Source organism: Poeciliopsis prolifica, unplaced genomic scaffold (genome assembly GCF_027474105.1).
Source record: "Poeciliopsis prolifica strain line A6 unplaced genomic scaffold, Auburn_PproV2 SCAFFOLD001, whole genome shotgun sequence".
NCBI classification, from domain to species: Eukaryota; Metazoa; Chordata; class Actinopteri; order Cyprinodontiformes; family Poeciliidae; genus Poeciliopsis; species Poeciliopsis prolifica.
The window spans coordinates 8,436,825-8,453,106 of record NW_026562376.1 but is presented as its reverse complement, the minus strand read 5'-3'; the positions used below and the strand labels follow the sequence as shown (position 1 = coordinate 8,453,106).

The window sequence follows — 16,282 nt, the reverse complement described above, 5'->3', positions numbered from 1 at the left end:
TATATATATATATATATATATATATATATGAGTGGAACCTGAAATATATATATATTTCAGGTATATATATATATATATATATATATATATATATATATATATATATATATATAGAGAGAGAGAGAGAGAGAGAGAGAGAGAAGAGAGAGAGAGAGAGAGAGAGAGAGAGAGAGATCTATATATATTCATGTGCAAAAGGATGATTTGTTGTTTACAGTTAGTGTGAGCCAGATTAAAATGTTCAGAAACTCTAAAAAGGATAGGTGTGTCTCAGAAGGGATTTACAATTACAAGCTGGTCATTATGACTGTATGGCTGCAGCGGAATACCACAGTGTGGGTTTCACACAAACAGGATCAGCGGGAGGGGATCATTAGGAACAGGCATCTGCAGAGATGGGTCCCATCAGCTCTGCCGGAGCTTGGGTGAGAGGTTCTCACTGGGGAAGTCCAGTGGATATGAGTTGTAGGGCAAGCACTCCCCAGTTTCTCTCTTTTAAACCTGATTACTGTAATGAGCTTAGAGACTGTTGGATGCACAACTAGTGTGGATGTAGACAAACATGCCGCACTCACCCAATCATTGGTTTTCAGTGGTAGCAAAATCCAAAGTGAATCATCAGGGTCAAACAGCAAGATGGCTCATTAAGCCCAAAGGTTTTAGGGAGATGGAAGGGTTAAAGAAATGTCAGCTTGCAGCAGAATGAAATGGGCTTAAGAAGCTGAATGAGAATATTTTCAATTGCCTGAAAAGAAATGCCAACCTAATTGGCAACATTTCTGCTTATAATTATGAGCAGCATATTGCTTTTATGGAGGAATCTATCATTGACTTTAATACCTTGCAGTGAGAGACAAATCATAGAAGTGTCATATAAACAGTTATAACACATGGAGTCCTGATCTAATTTGAAATGTTTTTTTAATTGACCGGCTTCAGAAACCAGTAATTCAGAAACATGCACACTTTAAACAATGCATGTTTTTTTTAGAACATTACAGATGTTGTCCACTTTGCTTAAGTAAAGACAGTTCGGGAGAAACTCCAGTTGGCATAAAATATGTTTTGCTGTGAAGAAAAACAGATACTGCAGAGCTTTGAAAGTGACAGGTGAGTGTATACAATTGGAAAAAAATAACAATACACATGCAAAATATGCAATAATGATGACAGGTAGTATAGGTAGAATAGGTAAGTGGGTGGGCAGGCGAAGGTTTGCTCACAGTTGGTTAACAACTTGCTCTGTCAAAACATAGCGAACAGTCCAGCTCCAACATGTGACTGGCATTATTTTATTGCTTGACAACAGCAGGAAATTAAATTTGAATGGAAATTGCTGGAGCAAAGTTGGAAAAATACATAACTTGATTACAAGGCAAACTGTACTGCTGATTTAACTTATATTTCAAGCTAATATGCCTTATAAACACTGCCAAGGGTATGAAAAAATAGCAAATCTGATAAATTGTTGACAAGCAGTACAAGACAGACTTTGATTGTAGACCTATAAAAGATTAACAAAACTGGAATTGTACTCTTCATAAGAGTGTCTGGGCATATAACTATTTTACTCTACCAAAGGCACAGCATATAATCATCTGATATGGTTGAATAAAAGACGTTTTGAAACTTCCCCATGGATGAAAAAAATAACAAATAAAAAACATTCAGACACTTGTATCCAGATGCTGTACTGCATCACAAAATCAAGAGAGTCATACCATTGCTGGTTTTCTTTCATGTTCTTAGTAAAATATGGGATAGTCCTCAAATTTAACAATTAGTGGTTGTTAAATGACTCCAGCCAGAACAATAAGTCTCACTAACTGCAGGTAGTTTTATGGCCTATGTATGAATTACCTGTACTCCAATGTAATTCCAAACCTTGGAGTACAGGTTTGAAATTACAGCGTACTTATTGAAAACAGACTTGATAATATAAATCAAATTAACCTTTAAAATTACTTCAGTACACTGAAATAATTTTCTTCTGATTTCTGTTCGTACTCCATTGTGCAACTCAAACATCTACTGCAAATTTAATCTTTCCCAACCCAGACTGCACACCACAGGTCATCCTCAGGGTTCCATGTTGCTGACTGTTGAAAGTTGAGACTTAACAGATATTCTGCAGCTCAGCAATTTGCTCACTTCCTGAGATTCACTAATTGGCTTCTTGAATTCTACCATCATAGATTTCAACTCATTAATTCTGACCCGCTCTTGTAATTAGTAAAGTGGGGGCACTGAGCAAGCTGATAACCTGAATACTGATTATTTAACACTTAGCACCTGAGTTATCTACACCTTTTTTCAGAGAAGATATTCTTAATGAAACCATTTGGAAATTCAACAACGAAAATAGAAGAATAACTGAAAAGTCATATGAATATCAAAGATGGTGTGTTTGATCAACACCTGCTGTAATCCTAGATGTCAGGTACCATGTCATTAGTCTTGATCCATTCAAATGAACGTCGAGGAGTCATACTCTAATTTTGTACATCTATGATGTAAAATGTTTTTGTCAAAATTTTGTCAATTACAATACAAACTTTAATTTGTTTTCTTGTCCACAGTTGTAACATACAATTCATTACAATTTAACCACAACTCAAAGGATAACCAACAGCCCCAAGGTGATAGTGACTGATTTATTGTCCCTATTATATATAGCAGATGTAGCCTCCTACAAAAAAAAAAAAAAAAGAGCTCTATGGTGTATTTTTTAGAATGGGTCATCTTCACAATATCTCAACTTTTCAGAAAAGGCTTGTGTTGCTTCTGAAGGCAAGTTGTCACATGGGCTGCTTTTATTGTTGCTAATGACGCCAAGTTTACACTATAATACATCAGACAGAAATTATCTCAATGAAGGCAGGGAAGCCTGTTTGTCAGAGAAAATCATCCAAATACTGTTTCTTGAAAAAAAGTGTATCGCTCTTACAGAAACAAATGATAGAATATTTTTTTCTGAAGAGCCAGGATAATCACCTCTACAGAGCTTATCTACAAAAAGAAAAATGGCACCAAATCATTATTTTTAACCAAACAAAGCAAGCAAACAAAGTGTAGGATCAAAAGAAAAGGTGCTGCATCTCAGACAGCAGGTTGAATGTTCTCCATATTTTCAATCAATAAATTCAAAATCAGTCTAGAGCAGAGATTTCAAAATGTTTAATTTCCCTGCATGCAATGACTGTGTCTTTGTTACCTTAAGTATTGCTGATAGAATTATCCAAGCACGGCAACATAAGATAGAAGAACTGAACATGGCAACCCTCAAAGGCTTGAGGCTCATTACTGAAGATATTGTGAAAATACAAGTGAAAATAATAACAATGAAAAAATCTTGGCAGCAATTACAAGAAAAATGTATTTTTCACTGTCAGGAGGTGTATAAATAATTTTGACAAACCAACTCTAAGAAGAATAAATAAATAAATAAATAACAGAATTGTTTTTCCCCCGAACCCGTCATGTAAGGGTTAACAAGAAGCAAATTTCAGTTCAACAGATATGTAGAAAAATACAGAAAGAAAGTTCCAGTTCTGCAATTCTCCCTTAATGTCCTGCATCTGTTTGAGAAGCCGAGCACACAGCTGTGACACTGCAGTTGGATACAGATTCTTTAATCTCTCCTTTTGTACAACATTGTCATGTAATCTCCATCTCTACCCAGGGAGCAGGCAGCGAGGCAGGAAATGAAATCAATGCAGGGTCTCTGCACTGGGTTTTACTTCATTAACATGGACACTACAGATGCAGCAGTAAATCTGAATTATGAAAGAGTGCCAAACAAAAGAACAACAGATGAACGGATCCATTGGACACGATAGGGTCACCCTGTGTTGTGTTTTAACACAGCTTTACCAGTGTTTGACAGTGAACAAATACAAACAGATTTTCTCTAATGAGGCCTACTTTGCTCACAGGGGAGCATTAGCATGTAGGGTTATGCTGTATGAAAGACAATTAGCTTGGATTTGTAAGCATACTATTTAACTATTTAAAATGAAAAATAAACAGCTTTTGCTTTCAGCTGAAGAGGAAGGTATTATGACAATTACTGATAATCACAAAGATTCAATGTGTTAATTTGTTGCTGTGCTGCTTCTTCCACACAATTCATTTTCACGATGCCGGCCAAACATTTAGCTGTGGATGCTGATAAAAAGATCCTATTTCTACTGGAGTTGTCCAGTAACAAGGTTAAATTGGGTTGACCGTTAATCTTCACTGTACTTTCATTATTTAACAGTTTTTGCCTGGAGCATTCCTTAACAACATGCAGAAATGAATAGTTTAACTGTTCCAAAAAATATCTAAAAAAACAAATTGATTTTGTATGTGCACTCGAAAAAATAATAGTTGAAAAACAACCCCAATAAAAACACCACAATTGTATGTGTAATTATTGCACCTGTTAGTCGGTAAGTGATCAACATCAAGCCTTGCTTCAATAAACAGCAAGGTAAATACCCAGTGCAGGCATGTAACAACGTGTTTTAAATCAACTAAATGTTTAAAAAAAATTTTGACCATGGCTAAAATTTGTTAAGCAATTCTTTAAATCAGACAGATTAGTGTGGATGTGTTATGGATCTGAGAAAAAAAAAAAAAAAAAAAAACTGAATTGGACAAAATCACAAACTTAACTGGCAGGTCAAACCTCAAAGGACAGCCGGAAAGAGTATTGGTGAGACAGCCTCACTGCATCCATGTTTCCAGTGATGTACATTTTTAAAGAAAAGTGGGTAAACAACATCTCTTGGGATTATAATTTAATGAACATATGTACACGGTGATGAAACTGTTGCAAGATGCCTCTGGAGTGTGAAGCGGGCATGTGCTGGTTAACGGTGTTATGCTATACAGGTTTTCAAAAAAAATGTCATCATGCCTATTTGTGAGGCTTAATAACCTTTTGATGAGATGCAAATGGAAATCCTGAAGTGTCTGGAGCTTTTTCTCTCCTGCACGTAGCATTGGGTAGCAAATCAGAGCCCTGCCCCAGCTGTTGCTTTATATTGCAGGTCAGCTAGTTGATAGACAGCCCCTGGGCCTCTCTTCTACCAAAAAAGAAAAAAAAAAAAACAACCACATTTTATTTGAACATATTTTTAATGGCAATACTGAAGCTAAAGAGGCACCAATAAGTCTTTTTAGTTGTTTTAAAACTATGGGTACATGCAATGAGTAGGATATCTGTAACCATTTAAAAATTTAGCAGGTGGTCATTCAACATGTTTGCTTAAGATGATGTATGAAAATTAAAATGCCAGAAAACAAATGTTACTGATAACAATATAAAACAATTATTCAATATGTTTGCAAAATTAGGAATCATTTTTGCTTTTCTGCTTTTAATTAAAACACTTGAGATTGCTTTTGATTTTTGTTAAATATTGTTAAACTGTGGTATTTCCCCACAAGGTGTATTGATTTTATTTTATTTTTTTTCTTCAAAGCCGGAGAGCATCAATGGAGTGGTGATAGTGTTTTTATCTTAAGATAATGAGATGTTGTTTTTATTGAAGAAAAAAAAACAACAGAAAATCTATTAAACCTTAATATTTATGTTCCAGATACCATGTACCATCAAATGCTCCTTCCAGCCAATGCTGTTAAAGCACTTTGTTTTATGTTGGAAGATGACCAACATGTGATTTCGACACAACATTCAGAGGTCATTAGGTTAAGCGCCTTGTTGATGGATTTCTACTAATGCCACTGTTGCTATGGTGAAAAAAAGATGACTGACATCAACGATGCAGTTGCCCACTGCTAAGAAATAAAGCATCAGTACACCTCCCCCTCCCCATTTCTGAAAAACACAGCTTCCTAACGATTAGTTGCATGCTCCCATGAGGCTGAGAAGCTACAGAGTAGAATATGTAATTCAATTACTCCTGTGGTTCAGGACCAAAGGAAAGGGGGAAGGCACATCTTTTTTTACCGAGAGGCGTAGAATATCCAAGTGTGGCGTATACACAAAAAGATATTAGGCATGCACCATACAGTTGGTCTTTTATCTGTTTCAAGAAGGCTGGAAAGAAACAAACCTTATCTTCTCTTTCACACTGCAAAACAAAGTTGCACCTAAAACACTCTTGAAAAGCTTTATCTTTACACAGTGGCTGAGGCTAACACAGAACAGAATGAGCCACCTTACATGGCAAGCCAGCCACATTCAAGGCAGTGCCTCTGAGCTTGTGCCATGAGTTGAGGATGCTGTTTCCCACTGAACTTGCATACAGATTGCCCTTTCACAGTACAGCCTCCTTCACTGTCTCTTTGTCCCTCCTCCCAGCAGGGGATTTATAAAGCTTCACTGTGCCACGCTCCACGAGATTCCTGTAATTTATGACAGGCTTTTTTTCCTGAGAGAGAGAAATCAAATCAAACTGTAAATATAGTGCATGTTTCCCAGTATGAGCTCCTCACATGGACTATACATCAGAGATAAACGGCAGAAACCCTGACACTCATTAAATAACAGCATCAATAATCCTACATGTGGCAGCAGAACATTTGATTTTGGATTATGAAAAGGGTAGAAAGGATGGTTAATGATTGAGAAACACCAGAAGCTAGCTGAAGGAAATGAAGAATTACCAGACACAAAAAGCGGCAAATCAGCCAATTGATACTAGTTTCAATGGGAGGACAGCCAGTTTGAGTCCATTAATGCAAGTCAGACCTTTGACCTCAGGCTTGCACACACACCTGGCTGTGTTACATGATACCCTTGCAGCCAGACTGGAGGGAGAATACATTATCTCATGGGTATAGCCACACAGGTCTAGCATGTCCACTGCACAGAGGCAACTAGCCTCCATTAAGCTACTGGTCCATCAATCTGTGTGTCTGAGGAAAATGAAGACTCAACAGAGAAATATGGAAACAGCTGCCATGTAGTGGACTTAACAGATGGTGGTGATGGCATGAAATCAACACAGGATCATTTTTAAACCTCTACACTGCATCTCAATTTAGCCTGAAAAAGGATACATGTCTGGAACACTTATCTAATATTTGATCTGAGAGAAAAATGCACTTCACAGATCTTTCCCATGTGCACCCTCTTTGTTGTTTGATTTTTGCATCACATATTCTCTCACAAACATTTGGAACAGCGCACTGAGCTCCCCGAATGTGTTTTGTTCATCACTATGAGGAAAATGGTTTAATGTGTTCCTTGATGAAAGTGATCGCCACCTGCTTTACAAAAGGCTTTTTAGTTTGGAATTATCCAATTACGCTAATTCAGTTGATGCAGTTTGCTGTAAGTGCTGAGCAATGCGTGCATAAGGAAGAAGGTTTACATGGACGTCTTGCAGAGAGGTGCTGTGCTTCTCGAACAAAAGCATATGAAACATTGGAAATATTGAATGGCTTTCTGTATAATGCATTCACATAGTACACAGAAAATGAGTGTGTTATAGAAAAAGGTATTTGAAATATAACATAAAACTGCAAACGAAGAAGGCTTAGCTTGTGTGTCTTCTTTAAATGCAATGAGATTTACTTGCCAGTGAAATGTCCTCGAAATTAGCATCATATGCATCACTGAATAAAGCAGCAGTAACAGAAATATGACATTTTTGCCAATTTTCAGTGGCAGACTTCATTCATGACAATGTTAAAATTCATACTTGATGGATGATTCTGATTTCAATGCAGTGGGTGATGTGCTTTAAAATAGAAATGCCAGAGTGCCAAACGTAGCTACTTTCTTCAGGGAATCCAATATTTTGGATTTATGGAAAAAGATATTTCTTGCTTATTTCTCAGTGGGGAAAAAAAACAAAAAAACTCTTCAGATAAAATTTATTTATACTGGATCTTTGTTTTGTGGATCTTTGCATTTAGAGAAGTGTATCTGAAATATGTATATTTTTTTAAATTTTATGTTTATTTAGTATTTTGAAAATTTGTACAGAAAGAGAGACAAAAAAAAAGGAAAAGACAATAACAAAACTTATCCAGCACTGACACAGAGAAAAAAAACTAAAACAAAAAGCAAACAGGAGGCATGTACATAAATTACAGCAATTATTTGAACAAAGTAACCAATACATGCAAATACATCATTCGGATTCACATTACTGATCTTTTAATTTTGATAGTGCAAAAATGTGAGATGTTAAGGTCGCCCAGGTTGCTTTGATAGGACGCTTTCAGGGGTGTCAAACTCAAGGGCTGCTGTCCTTCAGTTTTTAGATGTGCCACAGGTACAAAACACTGGAATGAAATGGCTTAATTACCTCCTTCTGTTGCAGATAAGTTCTCCAGAGCCCTGCTAATGACCTAATTATGCTATTCAGGTGTGTTGTAGCAGAGGCACATCTAAAAGGTGCAGGACACCAGTCCTTGAGGACTGGAGTTTGACACCTGTACTTTAAGTCATCTGCAGTTTGGGACTGGTGTCTCTCATCTTACAGATTATCTGTAGAATTCAGGTCAGGCCAGTTTGCTGGCCAATCAAGGATAATAACACCAAGGTCACTAACTCAACTTTGCTACCTATGGGAGTGCAGACAGATCTCAATTCAACGATGGAAGGATGGAAGGTTTTACAAGCATATCAGTAAGTTTAAGAGTACAAAAACCTACAGAGCATTTCCTATTTTCCATTGCATAGTGAAAACATGTATCATGAGAAAAAAGTGACATCTAAAAAAACAACAACAATAAAAAATTGATCACCACAGAAACTGGTGATTGCATACAGATATATGCTACATAAGACAACAATCTCCAATATTGTAAATATGTTTCGACTAAGAAGTAGCAATTCATGACTGGAAGCCTTTCCTTCAAAGAAAACATCCAAGTCTCAAATCAGGTCAAATCAGGCATTTGTTTAGGTTTGATGAAACCAAACTTGAACTCTGAAAGGTAAGTTTGACACAAAAACAACAGAATCAGCCAATCTTTCATAGACCTGCCTAAATCTGTTATTCTACCTCCACACCCTCAATTCATGCTTAAGGTAATGCTTAAGGTAAAGACTACATCATACATTTTTGTTTGTTTTCATGTTTTGAATGATAAATTATTTCAGCTTTGAGTAAATAAAAAAGCTGTTTCTGAAAAACACTTGTTCAATCGAATTTCTTAATACATTAAACACCAGGTTAACATATGTAGAGACAAGCATAGGTGAAATAAAATATATAGACATTTGACATTTGCAAGTTAATAGGTTCTGCTTTAGGGAGTTATTAGTTTCATAGGAATAGCTGATACCATAAATCAGTTACAGAAAATTAAACCAAATGTCAGTCATTTTAGATCAAACCGATTAAGGTGTTTCTTCTATATTAATACAGTCTGCTCTTGAGAAAGACAACATTTATATTCAGCTTCCGTTCAGTGCTGGCCTCAGCAGTACACAGAAAAACAAGGTTACAGAATGTAACATCAGGACATTGTACAATGGATGCACACTTTGAATTTAAATAATCGCATTTGCTGCAGATGCTTGACAAGAGGTCAGAAAATATAATCTATCTGTTGACAAATCTGCCAATATTTTCCAGTCCTTTTAAAATATTACAATCAGTCTTAAGAATGCACACTACCATTTTCTGAAAAGGCATATCTTTGGTCAGTGCAATATTGCTGCAGTTATCATGATGACAAAAGTGACACCAGGAGCCCTTCAGTCAGCCACCAAACTGCAGATAGATTACTAAGGAAAGTTGTTACTAGTCTGTGATATGAATAGAAATAACCACCAATTCATTCAAACGTTCAAACCTTGTAATCTAATTTTTCACAACCATTTTGGCTTTCTCTGATTAACATGTATAATTATTAATATGAGGAAAAAACCTCTAAAAGCCTTAGTTTATAGCCTTTGGCTTGTTACCTGTAGTTAAAGTATCAACAATTCATTTTTTAAGAAGTAAAACAGGGAAATTAATGTGGGAATACCCATTAATAGAAAAAGGAGCACGTTTCATCTCAGTGCTCACCTTCTTTGAAAGTGACAAGCTGTCACTTTTAAAGAAAAAAAACAACAACATTCAGTGGCTATGTAAAAGGTAACAGGAAAACCAGTAAAACTGGGACAAAGCTGGATGAGGACCCATGTTTGCCCAGGTACATCAAGGACAATGGTGACAAGAATTATTTCCAAAAACTCACTATCATACTACCCTGGCCATTGCCTTCCTATGCTATTGTGTCACCGCTCAATTTTGCTTTCTCCCATTCACTTGGATTTCTCCCATTCACTACTGATTGACCCAGTTAGAATTTCTAAGGGGGTCAATCAGTGTGGCACGCTATCTGCATGCTGAAAAATTGCTTACGAGGCATGCCAGAAAACAAAAAAACATTTTCTGTCCTATTATCACAAACATAAACATAAACACATTCATAATGTGACAAGTAGAAAACGATAAAGGAACAAATAAGTGGTGGCTTAATTTGAGATGACTTGATGTGAAACATAAAGTAACCATGCGAGCTCGAAACATTTTAATTAGAATTTTAGCATGCAGGCTAGTTTTATGAAAGAATCAACTTTTCCATTGTGAACTAACACATTTTAAACAGTGCTGAGGAAAACTTGACCCATGCATTTTTAAGCCAAATGAGATCGCAGTTTCTAGACTTAATCTTATCCTACCATTATAAAAGCAACAACAGCTTACTGTTTGAATTGTACAGATGGAGAATTTTATAATGTCATGTGAGCTTGTAACTGAAAGTTCCTGGACAAAATGTAAAGCTTTTATTGCAATGTGCGCAGTGTTCTGCTAACTCTTGTTATTCTTAAGTTTGCTTGACCTCAGTGCTTGTCTTTGAATACTCTCTTGGCAACATATCCTCTACCCTTCTAAAAGTGTAGATTTTCCATTGCAAGCAAGTTAAAATTCTTTTGATTGTTTCTTAATGCTTACTTCTGGAGTCATTATTTCTGTCAAATGAGCTTAATCCCTTAGCTGTCATGGGGAGACTGCTGACTTCAGGAACACCAGTGACCGACATGTGTTGTATGTATTTTGGGGGTAAGAACAAGGGGTTTACATTAGTTTTGCAATACAAAAGTTATTAAAAAATAAAAAATTAAGTTACAAATACACCGAAAAGAAGCTTATTCATCATGCTTCCTTTCTACTCCAGATGCATTTAATAAATTTAGACATCCTTCAAGCTGCTTTGCTGAGATTCATTTCTAGGTCACATGAACATCAAGAGACACAGTGGCACAAAGGAGAAAAAGACACTGCTTTCTGTTTTCCTAGTTTGTAATTGTACTGAGTTCACTCACCTTTATGTCACATTAACACAGCTGTGCTAACACAAGTGCACAGAGTTATTAACTTGAAAAAAGTTCCCTCTTGTACACAAAAAGAAATAAGAATCAAATTGCCACTTTCTATAAAAAGCCAACACATTGTCTTGTAAAGGTTTTCACAATAGTTTTCATATGTTTCCAGCTTACAACAGAGGTGGGAAGTAACAACGTACAAGCATGTCATCACTGTAGGTAAGTAGCTTTTTCTGTATTTTATTTTGGGCAATTTTTTTTCTTGACCACTTTTTACTTTTACTCCCTTTATTTGAACAAAAGTAAAATATACTTCAACTCATTTCCTACCTAAAACTGTCTTCTGACTTCTAAAGTCAGAAGTATTCAATGATACCCATATAAATACGGACTGTCCAACAAATCAATCAAACAGCTGCAACTGATCCAGAACGCTGCTGCTCGTGTTCTCACTAAAACCAGGAAGATAGAGCACATAACACCAGTTTTAAAGTCCCTCCACTGGCTCCCTGTAGCTCAAAGAATAGATTTTAAAATACTGTTGTTAGTTTACCAATCACTGAACGGTTTAGCACCACAACACATCAAAGATCTGCTGTTGTTGTATCAACCTTCCAGACCTCTCAGGTCTTCTGGCCACTGTCATAACACAAGCATACAAAAGACTTTGTGATGTCCTTTTTAAATCTAACATCAAAGTCTTGCACAGTAATCACAGTAAAAGGTTGATGTGAATTGTATTGATTCAGATATTTCTTTGTAGAGTTTTGAAAAAACAATCAACTCTTTTGAGAAAAAAATCCAAATAAAGCATATGTGGTTGTAACACAACAAAATGGAAAAAGACTCAAGGGGTATGAATGCTTTTGCAAGACACTGCTGGCACAAAGTTTAGATAGGAGTAATAACTCACTTTGGAATCTGCTGTACTGAAGATGTCAAGTAGCTCCAAATGACGCGTTTGACTCACTCAATTAAACCACCTCTAGTAATTACAGCAAATGTCAAAGGTTTTGTCCTTGGTGAGCACTGGATTATGAAAGATCCATCAACATGACGGCACTAAACTGTGGAGGGACAACAACGGTGGATTAAATGGAACTTGATGGATTTTCTGTTTAAAGTATGTTAACTAATCAATTAGTCAAACACTTTTAAGAGTGGGGGTGTAAAATATTAGCCCTTTGTCTAAGAGAGGCATACAGCTTACAGCACAGTAAGCTTTATATTTGAGGCACAAGCATTTTCTTTTTTTTTTGTGTAGAATTTCCCTTTTCACCAGAAATTTTTCCTGAGTCAACTTTATCTTTAAAAGCAAAGCAAAGGATGTAATTCTAGCTATTGGCTTTCAATGAAGGTAACCAGAGAATCTCTGTCCTTACACAAGGTCAGTGCTGTGCTGATGAGCTGTATATACAGGGATAAAGTGCTGCAATCACTCCTACTTTACAGCCTCCAGCTGCTAAATGCACTTCCACTGGGCTAATATGAAATAATTTTGATGAGAGTGTGACACATAAGCCTTCTGTTATATGAGAAAAGCTGAGGTGTCGGCCCCCTCACTACAAAACCCAGAACACTGAGGAAAAGTGGTGGGAGAGGGCGAGGGAGAGCAACTTAGAGACAGAGAGAGTTCTGCTTGGTCAGCAGTCCTCACGGCCCACAGAGGATCAGAGTAGTAATTCTAGTGCTTCTCATCAGACAGGGGAGTCCTTTCCCCCTAGGCCATCAAAAAACCAGTATTATAGCTGCTGTACACACAAAGGACTTGACAGCTCACAATTAACCTTGGTGTGAAACCATTGCCTTTTCTATGAAAAAAACAGCAGCAGTTAAGTTTTAAATATTTATTATATCCGTTTTTCCATCTCATTCTCCTTCATTTTTGTCTTCACACCTGGGTGTCTTTGAGCGGCAAAATATTTAAAGTGCCTGCTTAATCTGAAGGGTGGGAATTTCTTGAGCTCATGATGCATCCTAAAACAGACCAGCTGCACCACTGCAGGGGGATAAAATAATTCTGAATTTTGGACAAAGCTATGGTGTGCTGTTACTAATTTGTGAATATTTTTCTTCTTAGGAATGGATAGGATCACAACAACCTACTAAAGTGTACCCTACCTCTTGTCCAATGACAGCTGGATATAGACACCATTTCTTGGCAACCCAGCAATGATAAGCAGGTATGGAAAACAGATGGATGGAATGAATATAAATCTGTCAAAAAAGACTGAGAATGACAGTATTGAATAAGAGCACTTAAAATAAAAATGATCTATTTAATTTTTTTTTAAAAATGTAAACACTTCCTGCTTATCTGATCAAAAAAGCCACATGTGATATTAGAAGGATGTTTTCAAATGGCAAAAAAGTGATGATGAAGGCTAAAAAATCTTAAATCATCAAATATTGGAGGCCTCATCATGTCATATCTAACATCTTTAAACAGGCCAAGTCCACCACCTAAGTTTGTGGTTGCACACATTTCCCGATGTCAACTGGAACAATCATTCAAAATTCCAGTAGAACCTGATCACCTGTGAGACTTTTATTTGCATGCATATCTTGTAATATTTGAATTTTGTAATACTATTTACATTTCAACACAATATTTATATAATATGGTGCAACACAAACAAATTCTTATGATCTTATGGCCCAAACTTTTGACATTCTGGCAGGAATCAGTTGAACAGAATCCTCCTTCTAGACGGTCAACGAAATTCACACATTAGGAGACACACAAAGGAGCTACTCTGCACTAATTTCAACAACTTAACAATCACCCCTCATTGGTGGTAATGGTGATCCTCAGAAATGAATTCCTGAACACAAAGATAAGAATTTTACATCAATGTTCGTTTTGTTAATGGTGTCATCTGACCTATTAAGCAGGCACTTTATATATATGTTTTTTTTTCTTGCAGCATTTTTGCAGCTTTCTTAACCACCAGTTTTCCAATATCTGCTTCACCTTCAACATATTTTAGATATGGCTGTGAATCATCATAAAGGAGTACCAAGTGATTAATGTCCACACTGTATAGTGTTACAGCACCCTTACCAGACTGCCTATGATTTATCTTTCATGCAGATTGTTGATGCTGTGTATCGGGAATCTCTGCCCCACTGTCAGTGACCTCTCTCTCCTGTGGCATCCATTCGACAACCCTGTCAGAAAAATACATGCTCAGCATGCTTGGGAGTAAAAGAAAAACCATCGGAGGCTTTGAAAGCATTTCACATCCATGTTTTCATGTACTGGCCATGAAAAACTGCAGAGTTTATAAAGGTTTTCAACACATACTTTGGATTGTATTCATAGAAGTAATTACAAATGCCACTGTCATAACACAAGCATACAAAAGACTTTGTGATGTCCTTTTTAAGCCTAACATCAAATACAGTTATGACAATTAAACCATTTCTGGCGGGAGATACCCAGAGCTCCAACAGTGTGCTTACAAAAGAGTGCATAAACGAGCAGGAACATGCAACCATTATACCTTCACAAAAGCAATTCAAGTTGAAAGCTTCTGAAATAGCAGTTTGCATCATGAGAACAGTGGAAAAAATCTTGACCATACACAGCAACACAGCAGTCTGTCTTACTCTCAAATACAGTACATTGCAAAGGACTTTTTAAATATAATTAATCTGTCAGAGACAAAGGAACATCAGTTGATCCTTTCCACTTTGCTAAAGGGACCGATATATCACATGTTCCTCAGAAATGTTATCACATGATGTTTACTGATAATCAGTTTGTTTCGAGCACTGATTCAGCCCAGTGTTTCTTTGTAAAACCAGAGTGAGCGTGTTTCCTCCAGGATTATACTCAGTATATTCATATTCACAGTCAAATCATCAATAAAAATGTGTGGTAAAAGTAACATGGAAACACAAAATCCTAAACACATTTATATATAAATAAAAGCAGCCCACCAGTAAACCGCATGAAGGCACCTGATTCTCAGTGAAGCCTCAGATTTCCGATCTCTGCCACAAATCTAATTTAGAACAGACTTCTGAATGCACAACTGAGGAAGCTGGAGCTTGGGTCTACGGCTCCAAGCTGGTGTCTCACTCGACCTCATCATGAGATGTGCCGCAAGGCTGTGCAACTGCCAGTGACCTGAGACTGAACATGTCCTGGTAGCGCTTATTGACCCAATTCTGGTAGCTGCTTACACATCACTAACAGAACTACGCCACTTCAACCAAATGGTGTAGAACATGCTCAACATGCGCCATATTAATTAGTAAGTGTTGGATTGAGAGTATAAATGCAAACTTTCATAGTTTGCATTTATTATTGTGAAGTACAGCCAAGCGAACTGTAACTGATGCCACATTTTTTGTGTTGTCAACTGACTGGGTTTTCTCTTTCATCAATAAATTAAATTACAAAATGCAGAAATTCATAGATGTTTATTGTTCTGCAAGTGCAAAATGCTGGAGATGGTCTCAATGTTTTGCTTACCAATATATTAGTAACAATGATAACAATGAAGGCATATAACAATGATATATGCCTTTTAAGATGACACTACTTTTAAGATCTAAATAGCTAAGAACTCACTGAGAGATTCCTGTTCAGCTGATCAGCTATGTACCTTACTCTTTTCTCAAGCCACCTAAATATCCTTACACCATATATCTTACTTATACCACAGCATGCCATTTCTGTGACAGTGTGACAAAATGGTCAGGGATCATCTTCCTCCACCTATTCAGCCCCCTCCTTATGGTCTCACTGACCTATTGAGGCATGGACTCTAATAGACCCCAAAGGTGCCAGCTTACAGTGGACAGCAGATTCTTTGAGTCTATAAAGTTGTGAGATGGGACCTCCACAGATAAGTGTTGCCTCTACAATACATCTCACAAATGCTTGATTGGACATAGAACTGTGAAATCTTAAGGCCAAAGCAATGTCTGTATTGTAGATTGTGTATTTGATATCCTTCTCTCAAAACCAGCGTTAACTTC

The 16,282-nt window shown here is 36.7% G+C and overlaps 1 protein-coding gene and 1 long non-coding RNA gene across 4 annotated transcripts in view; one reads left to right on the top strand and one right to left on the bottom strand.

The window, feature by feature from the left end:
* tln2b (talin 2b) overlaps positions 1-16,282 on the bottom strand; it is a 96,778-nt gene that overhangs the window by 76,483 nt on the left and 4,013 nt on the right. The gene's annotated exons all lie outside the window — the stretch shown is intronic.
* On the top strand, positions 1,018-14,560 carry LOC129359098 (uncharacterized). The gene is made up of 4 exons (XR_008605871.1): positions 1,018-1,110; positions 11,460-11,509; positions 13,371-13,473; positions 14,385-14,560. It is a non-coding gene; the product is annotated as an uncharacterized LOC129359098 (long non-coding RNA).